The sequence below is a fragment of the Erpetoichthys calabaricus genome, chromosome 1 (assembly GCF_900747795.2).
Source record: "Erpetoichthys calabaricus chromosome 1, fErpCal1.3, whole genome shotgun sequence".
NCBI classification, from domain to species: Eukaryota; Metazoa; Chordata; class Cladistia; order Polypteriformes; family Polypteridae; genus Erpetoichthys; species Erpetoichthys calabaricus.
The window spans coordinates 120,933,235-120,945,584 of record NC_041394.2 but is presented as its reverse complement, the minus strand read 5'-3'; the positions used below and the strand labels follow the sequence as shown (position 1 = coordinate 120,945,584).

General features: G+C 42.2%; 6 non-coding genes across 6 annotated transcripts; 3 read left to right on the top strand and 3 right to left on the bottom strand.

Annotated features, from left to right (window-relative positions):
* Nucleotides 1-6,201: 6,201 nt before the first annotated feature.
* trnah-gug (transfer RNA histidin (anticodon GUG)) lies at nucleotides 6,202-6,273 on the bottom strand. The gene has a single exon. It is a non-coding gene; the product is annotated as a tRNA-His (tRNA).
* A 546-nt stretch (nucleotides 6,274-6,819) lies between these two features.
* trnae-uuc (transfer RNA glutamic acid (anticodon UUC)) lies at nucleotides 6,820-6,891 on the top strand. The gene has a single exon. It is a non-coding gene; the product is annotated as a tRNA-Glu (tRNA).
* A 783-nt stretch (nucleotides 6,892-7,674) lies between these two features.
* Nucleotides 7,675-7,746, bottom strand: trnah-gug (transfer RNA histidin (anticodon GUG)). Its single transcript has one exon. It is a non-coding gene; the product is annotated as a tRNA-His (tRNA).
* A 546-nt stretch (nucleotides 7,747-8,292) lies between these two features.
* trnae-uuc (transfer RNA glutamic acid (anticodon UUC)) lies at nucleotides 8,293-8,364 on the top strand. Its single transcript has one exon. It is a non-coding gene; the product is annotated as a tRNA-Glu (tRNA).
* A 783-nt stretch (nucleotides 8,365-9,147) lies between these two features.
* Nucleotides 9,148-9,219, bottom strand: trnah-gug (transfer RNA histidin (anticodon GUG)). The gene has a single exon. It is a non-coding gene; the product is annotated as a tRNA-His (tRNA).
* Nucleotides 9,220-9,765: 546 nt separating this feature from the next.
* Nucleotides 9,766-9,837, top strand: trnae-uuc (transfer RNA glutamic acid (anticodon UUC)). Its single transcript has one exon. It is a non-coding gene; the product is annotated as a tRNA-Glu (tRNA).
* Nucleotides 9,838-12,350: the final 2,513 nt, after the last annotated feature.

The window sequence follows — 12,350 nt, the reverse complement described above, 5'->3', positions numbered from 1 at the left end:
TAATAAACTGAGGGAAATTATACCAATAATTATTTGTTAAGGATCTCTTTGTATACCATGTTGTCAGTTCGCCCCTCCGGTTGTAATATGACCAAGTTGTGCGCTGAGCTTACTCTTGAGCATGCAACGTATAGTTGGCCATGTGAAAAGCAAATCAAGAACAGCAAGACCGCGCCAGCTGCGGAGCTCAGCTCGGAGCGAAATGAAGTGAATGAAATGAGGTGAATGGGAGGGGAGATGATCACGTGACTCCAACACCCGCCTTAACTCTCCATCCCTCCACAAACACAGTCTCTCGGATCCCAACTCTCCTTTATATATATATAGATAAACAGCAAAATACCCGCACTTCGCAGCGGAGAAGTAGTGTGTTAAAGAGGTTATGAAAAAGAAAAGGAAACATTTTAAAAATAATGTAACATGATTGTCAATGTAATTGTGTTGTTATTGTTATGAGTGTTGCTGTCATATAATATATGTGTATGTGTATATGTATATATATATGACAGCAACACTCATAACAATGACAACACAATTACATTGACAATCATGTTACGTTATTTTTAAAATGTTTCCTTTACTTTTTCATAACCTCTTTAACACACTACTTCTCCGCTGCGAAGCGCGGGTATTTTGCTAGTCTCATATATAAGTAAGATTAAGTACTTTCTCAGACTTACTGCCACTTCATAAAATTAGACATTTGTCTTAAGTTTTTCAGTTGGGACACTGTTTCTGTATGTTTTTGCTTTGCACCCTTCCCAACTATAACCTACTGTCTATGGGAGAGGAGTGAAAATTTTAGGATTTGTCAAAAATTTCAATCTCCGGTTTTCAATGGATCTCAATGGTTAAAGGTCCCCCAATAACAAAAACATTGATATCTTGATGATGGGTATATGTGTGTTATGAGATGATGTGCTGATAAGTTTCTGAGCCCAATTGTGAATGAGAAAGAGGCACACTAGAGTGTATTTATAGAATAAATTTATAGAATGGTTCAGTTGACTTGGTACCTAGGGCACAAAGCCTACTGGTGTTTAAGTTTTTTTTTTTTTTTTACATTTTCCTGTGTCCATTGAAGCTTTCTCTGGGTTATTCTTCCCACCCGGAAAATGTGGCATCAGATTAACTAGTAGCTTTTAACTGTAGTAGTATGGGTGAGTGTGGATGTGGCAGTCACTGGTTAGGTTATCAACAAATTACACCAAATCCAAATAATCCAAACATTTTAAAGCCCAAATTCAGGATATTCCAAAAACTGACGAAAAAGAAGCCTAATGCCTGGGAGATGTACCTAGGACCAGTTTTGTTTGGATTAAGTATAGTCCCTATTTTTTATGTTTGTATGGGAAGCCCAGTATCCTTCAGACATTTTATTGACATATGAGGTGATTTTAGACCCAAGGTTACTTTCGGTTTACCTCATTATAACCATCCATTGAACTGGAGGGACTATATTGGGCCCAGGCTACTTTTAGCCTATCATCAAAGGGAGGCCAGCAGTTTGAGCAAAACTGAAACTACCAATTTCATTCTGGAAAAAAAATGCAAAGTCATGCCATCTTGTAACCAGTGAAATTCATGGAAGTAATCCAGAAAAAAAGGGTTTAATACAGTATACTTAAAAGCCCTTTTCCCAAGTTATATTTTATATATATATAAGTAAAATCATTTCATCTTGCGTGAAAAATGGGCCTGAGTTTCCTCAAAAGCTTACATATTGTAATCTTCTTAGTTATCAAATAAAAGATACCGTTTTGCTTGACTTACCCACTGCTTTAAAATTTTTTTACTAACTACCCATATAAATAGTTTTAAAATGTAATTACATTTACAATGAACAACTTGTTTTTTACATATATCAGTCATAGCAAATAATTTTGAAATTCATTCTATAACCTGTCTTTCAGGTAACCATAGGTGATTCACTGCAGAAAAAAATAGATTGAAATTTGGTTGATCTGAGAAATGAAAATAATTACCAAAGTGAACATTAGCCACTTGAAAAGATATGTGTCATCAGATACCTTGAGTAATCCAAAGGCCTTTAAATATATAGAAGACAGCCACTTCCTGATACAGGAGCCAGATGGCTCATAAATCAGTGACCAAGAAAGCTCAACCTGGAACAAGTTATAAGTGGAAGATTTCCAATTATTAAAAGAAAGAGACCTTTACAGAAAGACCAAAGCAAACCTTGACAGTAAAGGTGCTAAAGTTGAGAAGAAGAGTAGTGAGGTCCATGAGAAGAATAATATCAGAGACACAAGAAGAAAAGGAAGAGACATGCAGAGTAAAATACATGAAGTATTGAAGGCACAGAGATACCTGAGAGGGTCAGTAAGCAGTCTCATTGCACATACTCAAATATTAAGTACAACAGCAAAGGAGTGTATGGTGCTTAGCATATAAAGTTATGACTGGCACCTGCACCTTGTGATTAAAATGTTTGAAGCCCAGAGTCATTAAAAATGCTATTAATCAAGACAGAACAGATGAAAAACTGAAGTATGGGAAAACCAACCCAGACTTGAGCCTAGTTGCCTCAGAATTCTGTCCCACATTCAAAGGTCATGTAAAATGTGCAAATTCATTTTTCAGAAAAGTTAAGTGAAGAACTGAAAGGATTAGGGGAGACAAGTTAAGTTCAATAAGAACAAGGACAGTTGGTGGACAGTAGGATCCATCTTCAGACTGGACGTTGGGTGACCACCCAATGGTATAAATTAGAGCCTGATAGGAACAGCTGCACCTATCACAAATTAAGGTGTAGTGCTTAACACTAGAATTACCAGAGTCTATGAAAAAACTTGTAGATCCGGCCCACTGTAAAACCGTTGTCACCTCTCCGCCAGCGTATTTTGTCTTCTAAATGTGCTGATTAAGACGAGCAGGAAGCAGCAGGCTATTCCATCCCCCACCGTCACAGAACGTTCACTAAGTTTTCCCAGGTCATGACTTGTTTGATTATCTGGGAGTGACTGAAATGCTGGAGTTTTAGTGTGGAAATAATAGATCGCTATTTGGAACACACACAGTTCATGTGTGTTCCATTTCTACAGCAATCTGTGTAAACACATTTTTAAAACAGAAACGTTTTTCATATTTTAGTGGTAAATGACAAAATGTAGGCATAAACTATATAATGTATGAAGCCTGAAGTCCAAAGATCAAGTAAAAATATTTCCACAAAAGGTTCAAGACTGATACAATAGCTTCCGTGGCGTAGCGGTAAGATTTGCTGACTTGTAATTGAGAGTCCCCGGTTCGATCCTCACTCACTCCTATATTTGCCGTTTTCAGTAGTGAGCTCCTCTTTTTGTTAATATTATACAGTACTCACATACATTTGGTTTGCGTCTGTAACACACAGTGTGCATTTATAGGACTTGTAAAAGTTACCGTTTTTTTTTTTACTTTTATTCTCTCTAAATCACGATCACGATACATACTACCCCACCCCCACCCCCAACCAGGGATCTGACGCTGTTATTTTTTATTTGAAACGGAATAACTGGAGACGTGAGTGGTGTTTTGAGACAATGGAACTGGACATTCTCTCATCTGGAGGGATAAAAGCTGACACGCAAACGCTGGCGAATCTGCCTTCTTCGTATCTCACCGTCACTTGATTTTTTAATTCGGTTTTATTGAGTGTTCCTGCTCATGCTGAATTAGAGATGCACCTTATGGTGAATGATATCAAAACAACAAAAAAACACAGATGTAGGTATATATGATATTTGGAATTATTCGTTTTATGACCTGTATAGTACATTTCGGAAAACTTTGTGGCACGGATGCAACATTATTCATATTATTCATATTCATTCACATAACATCTTGCGTTTTGTAATCAGTGAATGCGTATTTTTTTTTCCCCGATCTTGCCAGTCCCCACATGTTGCTGTATGCTGTTTCTTTTGTACTCCAGGACATGCAGAGGATAGAATAGTACAGAGCAGTAAGTTCAGCGTTATATGCAATAATCAGATTCAAATGTTAACTGTTCACACACACGCAAGGATAGTCTCTCCTACATTTACAACGTGTGTACCTGTTACAATGTACACGCTTCTCTCTATGCTGTGGTTCCTATTACACACCTGAAAGAAAGAGACAATATATGTGAAAACGTCATCGCACTAATGCAATATTATTTGAAAACGAACAGCATCAGATCGGGTGTGGATTTATGTTGGCGCTATTACTGAAAGAAAAAAAGATCAACATATGCGTTGATCCAGCAGAACTGAATAAGCTCACGCGCTCTAACATCCCCACCCCCGATCTGACTCTAAGAAACAGCGCAAGTACAGACTCAAACCAAGTGTGATCAAGATTTCCCGGTTCGATCTCACTCACTCCTATATTTGCCATTTTCAGCACTGAATAAGCTCACACGCTCTAACAAAAAAAAAGAGCAGCTTACTACTGAAAACGGACATAAAATTTATAAATTGGTATGCACTGTAAATCGTTAAGTTTAAAATGTCGATCGTGGTTATTTCTGTTAATTAATTCATGCTTTTTACTTAGAGTCAGAACAGGAGCTTGTTCAGCTTATTCAGCTTCTGATCTGACTCAAACAGCGCCAGTATAACTTCACACCCAACCTGACGCTGTTCGTTTTCAAATAATATTGCATTACTTCGACGATGTTTTCTGATTGGTACTATTCACGTCATAAAATGATTTCTTCACATATATTTGTCTCTTTCTTTTTTAAAATGTCCGTTGTAGCACGCAGCAACTGGCCTCCTGCATGTTCTTGCGCACACTGAATAAGACAGCGCTATGTGCAATCATCAGATTCAAATGTTAACAGTTATATAGCTTGTTATGGAAATCAGCAGTTCTTAGCACTGCACCACGCAAGCTGTCATATCAACCGCCTACTGTAACTTGCTTTCTTTTTTCTTCGGTTATATTCTTGAATAAAAGTGCACTTGTTTTATTATACTTTTACATGGGGTAGGGAAGGATCCTGAACACGACTGAGACAATGAAAAGTGAATTAAAAAAAAAAAAAAAAAGCTAACCTTTGCAAATATCATAAATTACACCGGCTGTTACAGACTGAAATGAAATGTATCTTTTTATTCTAAAATAGTAAAAATAAGAACACTTCACTTCTCATAAGGGAGTCATGCAGGATTGAACGCATAACTTTCTGATTGCCAGTCAGCAACTGATACTGTTGCGGCACGGCGGCAATCATAGTAAATAGGTGTCAATGTCCCACACTAAGGCAGCTTTTTTTGGCGGCGGCTTTTTTTTTTGTACCTTTTGTGAAAGTGTTTCTTTGATATTTGGACTTCAGGCTTCATACATTCTATAGTTTATGCCTACATTTTGTCATTTGTTACTAGAATATAAAAAACGTTTCTGTTTTAAAAATGTGTTTACACAGATTACTGCAGAAACGCAACACACATGAAATGCGTGTGTTCCAAATAGCAATTTATTATTTCCATTCTAAAACTCCACTCACTCCCAGATAATCAATCAAGTCATGAGCTGGGAGAAGTTCGTTTACGTTCTAAGTCGGTGGGGGCATGGAATAGCCGGCTGCTGGCAACATGTCTTTATCAGTACATTTAGATGACAAAAGACGCTGGCAGAGAGGTGAGAACGGTTTTAAGAAGTGATTTAAGGTGGGCCGGATCTACGAGTTTTTTCGTAGGCTCTGGTAATTCTAGTGTTAAAGAAACGGAAGGGGTCCGGGTGACATAGGAAACACCACACAACACAGCAGCACACAATCAACGGTCAGAGATGCGATGTCCATAAAACGTACGACTTGATGAGATCGGCTAATATACTTCCTTACACTCTGGCGCTCGCAGTTCTTCCCATGTAAATTTTGTATTATATTTATATAAATATGTATATATTTTTCCTTCTTTGCAATGCTCTGTTCTTGGATCCCAAAGAAAGTGGTGTGATCATCGCAAACGAGACTGGAGCACGTTTCAGATGAAACGGCATGCGCTGCTTTGAATCTGATGAATTGAACTGGAGCCAAAAGGGCCCGTGCCGTACAGCCCAGTGTTAACACGCGCTCTCCGCAAAAGGGGCATCGGCTGAACGAGATTGCAACTTGATGAAGACGCAATTTTAGCATAGGTCTGAGTTAAATAGACTTATTTCGATATCACTCGCTTGAAAATGCTTTCTGCGACTCGTTTGTTCAACTGCCGTGACCCGGATTCGAACCGGGGTTGCTGCGGCCACAACGCAGAGTACTGACCACTATACGATCACGGCACGCAAGGCACAACTGACAAGAAAGCTTTGCTCCCATACCCAGACAAAGAGCGACTCCGATCCTGGAGCGGTCCTCGTTTCCTCTGTAACCCGCTTGAAACGTGGACCGGAGAGGAAGGTGGATTGGAAAAGAGTGAAATTCTCACTCGGTCTGTCCTGTCCACAGCCAAGTCTTGGGTTTCTGATTGATTTGGAGCTCGCCTCATAGCACACGTGAGAGGAATGAAGTCGTGACTTGGGGTGTCTCCTGCCTAAATTTTTGACGCAGTGCCGGTGTTGGTAGGCTGGGCAATTGGTAGGCAAATTGGGGCATCTTGAAACACGTACTCGTGGCAGTCTTAGCGTCCTTGCCTTCAGTTGAGATGACACACCATGCGATTCAGTGAGAAGCTAGTTTATGATGGTCAGCAAAGGATCCGATTGTTTGCAATTGTCTAATTATATGAAAGAGAAGAAAAAATATAAAACATCCAGACAGCCTCCTCTCGACTAATGGACTGTGATTGAAAGTCACAGCATCATCGTAATTGACCTCTGGTTTATTAATCCCATATGGTCTAGCGGTTAGGATTCCTGGTTTTCACCCAGGCGGCCCGGGTTCGACTCCCGGTATGGGAAAGCTAGTTCGAGCTCACTCGCACAACACAGGTGTACTCCTCGACTTGCCCATGTTTTGTTCCAGGCTGTGTTTTCAATCAAAGCGTACAGGTGGCTCTCACGTAATCAAAGCCAATAATCGCTCCAGAATAATGCTGCTTGGGGCTCCTTTCAGTACCATAGCAGAGAGCCTAACCATCCCCAGCCCTGAAATCCCTGGATCAAATCGCATCCTACAGCATGAGAAGAGACAACCACGACACGGCGGTTCCCGTCCAGGGAGCATGGCAAGTATCTGCAAGCAAGGCACATAAAGAAACGGAAAGGGTCCGGGTGACATAGGAAACACCACACAACACAGCAGCACACAATCAACGGTCAGAGATGCGATGTCCATAAAACGTACGACTTGATGAGATCGGCTAATATACTTCCTTACACTCTGGCGCTCGCAGTTCTTCCCATGTAAATTTTGTATTATATTTATATAAATATGTATATATTTTTCCTTTTTTGCAATGCTCTGTTCTTGGATCCCAAAGAAAGTGGTGTGATCATCGCAAACGAGACTGGAGCACGTTTCAGATGAAACGGCATGCGATGCTTTGAATCTGATGAATTGAACTGGAGCCAAAAGGGCCCGTGCCGTACAGCCCAGTGTTAACACGCGCTCTCCGCAAAAGGGGCATCGGCTGAACGAGATTGCAACTTGATGAGGATGCAATTTTAGCATAGGTCTGAGTTAAATAGACTTATTTCGATATCACTCGCTTGAAAATGCATTCTGCGACTCGTTTGTTCAACTGCCGTGACCCGGATTCGAACCGGGGTTGCTGCGGCCACAACGCAGAGTACTGACCACTATACGATCACGGCACGCAAGGCACAACTGACAAGGAAGCTTTGCTCCCATACCCAGACAAAGAGCGACTCCGATCCTGGAGCGGTCCTCGTTTCCTCTGTAACCCGCTTGAAACGTGGACCGGAGAGGAAGGTGGATTGGAAAAGAGTGAAATTCTCACTCGGTCTGTCCTGTCCACAGCCAAGTCTTGGGTTTCTGATTGATTTGGAGCTCGCCTCATAGCACACGTGAGAGGAATGAAGTCGTGACTTGGGGTGTCTCCTGCCTAAATTTTTGACGCAGTGCCGGTGTTGGTAGGCTGGGCAATTGGTAGGCAAATTGGGGCATCTTGAAACACGTACTCGTGGCAGTCTTAGCGTCCTTGCCTTCAGCTGAGATGACACACCATGCGATTCAGTGAGAAGCTAGTTTATGATGGTCAGCAAAGGATCCGATTGTTTGCAATTGTCTAATTATATGAATGAGAAGAAAAAATATAAAACATCCAGACAGCCTCCTCTCGACTAATGGACTGTGATTGAAAGTCACAGCATCATCGTAATTGACCTCTGGTTTATTAATCCCATATGGTCTAGCGGTTAGGATTCCTGGTTTTCACCCAGGCGGCCCGGGTTCGACTCCCGGTATGGGAAAGCTAGTTCGAGCTCACTCGCACAACACAGGTGTACTCCTCGACTTGCCCATGTTTTGTTCCAGGCTGTGTTTTCAATCAAAGCGTACAGGTGGCTCTCACGTAATCAAAGCCAATAATCGCTCCAGAATAATGCTGCTTGGGGCTCCTTTCAGTACCATAGCAGAGAGCCTAACCATCCCCAGCCCTGAAATCCCTGGATCAAATCGCATCCTACAGCATGAGAAGAGACAACCACGACACGGCGGTTCCCGTCCAGGGAGCATGGCAAGTATCTGCAAGCAAGGCACATAAAGAAACGGAAAGGGTCCGGGTGACATAGGAAACACCACACAACACAGCAGCACACAATCAACGGTCAGAGATGCGATGTCCATAAAACGTACGACTTGATGAGATCGGCTAATATACTTCCTTACACTCTGGCGCTCGCAGTTCTTCCCATGTAAATTTTGTATTATATTTATATAAATATGTATATATTTTTCCTTTTTTGCAATGCTCTGTTCTTGGATCACAAAGAAAGTGGTGTGATCATCGCAAACGAGTCTGGAGCACGTTTCAGATGAAACGGCATGCGCTGCTTTGAATCTGATGAATTGAACTGGAGCCAAAAGGGCCCGTGCCGTACAGCCCAGTGTTAACACGCGCTCTCCGCAAAAGGGGCATCGGCTGAACGAGATTGCAACTTGATGAGGATGCAATTTTAGCATAGGTCTGAGTTAAATAGACTTATTTCGATATCACTCGCTTGAAAATGCTTTCTGCGACTCGTTTGTTCAACTGCCGTGACCCGGATTCGAACCGGGGTTGCTGCGGCCACAACGCAGAGTACTGACCACTATACGATCACGGCACGCAAGGCACAACTGACAAGGAAGCTTTGCTCCCATACCCAGACAAAGAGCGACTCCGATCCTGGAGCGGTCCTCGTTTCCTCTGTAACCCGCTTGAAACGTGGACCGGAGAGGAAGGTGGATTGGAAAAGAGTGAAATTCTCACTCGGTCTGTCCTGTCCACAGCCAAGTCTTGGGTTTCTGATTGATTTGGAGCTCGCCTCATAGCACACGTGAGAGGAATGAAGTCGTGACTTGGGGTGTCTCCTGCCTAAATTTTTGACGCAGTGCCGGTGTTGGTAGGCTGGGCAATTGGTAGGCAAATTGGGGCATCTTGAAACACGTACTCGTGGCAGTCTTAGCGTCCTTGCCTTCAGTTGAGATGACACACCATGCGATTCAGTGAGAAGCTAGTTTATGATGGTCAGCAAAGGATCCGATTGTTTGCAATTGTCTAATTATATGAAAGAGAAGAAAAAATATAAAACATCCAGACAGCCTCCTCTCGACTAATGGACTGTGATTGAAAGTCACAGCATCATCGTAATTGACCTCTGGTTTATTAATCCCATATGGTCTAGCGGTTAGGATTCCTGGTTTTCACCCTGGCGGCCCGGGTTCGACTCCCGTTATGGGAAAGCTAGTTCGTGCTCACTCGCACAACACAGGTGTACTCCTCAACTTGCCCATGTTTTGTTCCAGGCTGTGTTTTCAATCAAAGCGTACAAGTGGCTCTCACGTAATCAAAGCCAATAATCGCTCCAGAATAATGCTGCTTGGGGCTCCTTTCAGTACCATAGCAGAGAGCCTAACCATCCCCAGCCCTGAAATCCCTGGATCAAATCGCATCCTACAGCATGAGAAGAGACAACCACGACACGGCGGTTCCCGTCCAGGGAGCATGGCAAGTATCTGCAAGCAAGGCACATAAAGAAACGGAAAGGGTCCGGGTGACATAGGAAACACCACACAACACAGCAGCACACAATCAACGGTCAGAGATGCGATGTCCATAAAACGTACGACTTGATGAGATCGGCTAATATACTTCCTTACACTCTGGCGCTCGCAGTTCTTCCCATGTAAATTTTGTATCTATTAATATTAACTCTTTTAGGGCTAATTTTTTTTTTTGTTTCTTTTCTCGCAGGGCTGAATATTTTTCCAAAAACTAACATTTTTTAAAAAAGAACACAAAGCAATTGTTTAACATATTCAAATCAACAAAAATATTTCCTTTTGACAAATGTTACTGTCTTGCATGTTGTATGAGCCCTGCATACTCTATGATTTCACATACATATCACATACATTTTACACAGCACAGTCTGATCTCGCTCAAAGCAGCCAATTTCAGTCATTGCCACATTGCACTCCTTACTATACGTGTTGCTTTGGTGCCTATTTTCAATTGTCTGTTGCTGCACTTTCTAACATAATTGTTAGTGTGTACTGTAGAGGAGACAAGTCACCCATTTGCCATCATGCCATGCCACTGCCACCAAGTTTTCTGCCAGCATGAAAACCGTATTGTCACCTCTTTTCATCTTCTGAAACTTTATGAACTTTATGTATGGCATTATAGCCTGGCTCACCCCATGGGATTTGCTTCTGTTTATTACAGAAGTGAATAAAACTTTGCAGCAGCACGTACCTAAGCCACCAGGGGACAAAACACGTTTGGACCAATGCTCCCTGAAGTTATATCACCAATTCTGTCTCATCTCTATTTGTAATGTCACAGCGCGCTTCATCTCGTCTTTTCGTGTGGGTTTCCACTTTGAAAAACGAGAATGCGATGCAAACGCAGCCCGCGATCAAAAAAAATCTCTGCCTACCTGTTTGTCTCGTCTGACAGTAGCTGAAAAGCAGCATCAGGATAGTGCAGCCTGAAGTACAGCAGCTGGTGATCTGTCGTGTCCAACAGCAAGCCATGCCGTCTTGTAAACTCCGGTAGCCAGATCGGCTCTCAACGGATCAATGTCTGTGTATTTATCCCATGCGAACCTTGCCGTAGATGCATCGGCTGCGCGAAGGCACGCAACTGGCAGCAGATCCGCTGGCGTGGCATCGGCTGGTGTCTGATCAGCTGATGCCTGCTTCTAACTCTCTTGCTCGATCTCCTGATCACTGCCAATAAAGTCCGATTCTGAAAAATCAAGAGTCCGACTCCGCGATAATGCGCAAATGCGCATAATGCGAGTGTTTTCTTTTCTGCACTTGCTTCGCTGCCTTTTCACATGTCGGTGCCATCTTGCCTGTTTACATTTCGCAACTCACGCACACGCAAGATTTATTTGCCGAGTCAACGAGTCTAGCATTCCTCCAAGCACAGAGGGAATGCCTGTGACGTGACAGTGAGATTTGTCTACATTAACAGCTGATTGTCGCCCTCTATCCCTGGATGTCGACTTTTGTCGACATCCGCCTTCAACCCCTCCTGTCGACAAAAGTCGACATTTGCCCTAAAAGAGTTAATAAAAGGCAAAGCCCTCACTGACTCACTGACTGACTGACTGACTGACTCACTCACTTCATCACTAATTCTCGAACTTCCCGTGTAGGTGGAAGGCTGAATTTGGCAGGCTCATTCCTTACAGCTTACTTACAAAAGTTAGGCAGGTTTCATTTCAAAATTCTACGCGTAATGGTCCATAACTGGAACATATTTTTTTGTCCATATACTCTAATGGAGGAGGCGGAGTCACGTATCGCGTCACCACGCCTCCTACGTAATCACGTGAACTAAAAACAAGGGAAGAGATTTACAGCACGAGTCAAACATGGAACGAAGGTAAATGACGTTAATTTTTGACTGTCTTTTAATACTGTGTAAGCATACATATTAACACATGTGCAATTAAACGTGTGCATTTACGGGGTGATTTCTCAGGCTTAAAAGCTCGCCTTTTTATCAAACGCGGGAACAAAGGTAACTGATGTTTGTTCACTGTCTTTTAATACTGTGTAACCATACATATTAACACATGTGCAATTAAACGTGTGCATTTACGGTGTGATTTCTCAGGCTTAAAAGCTCGCCTTTTACTAAAAAGGTAAATGCAAAACTATTTTCAATCATTCTATGATCTGCTTCTCACAACTGAAGCACTGTGGCTGATGTTACGTCACTTGCTGTCCGACCATAAGC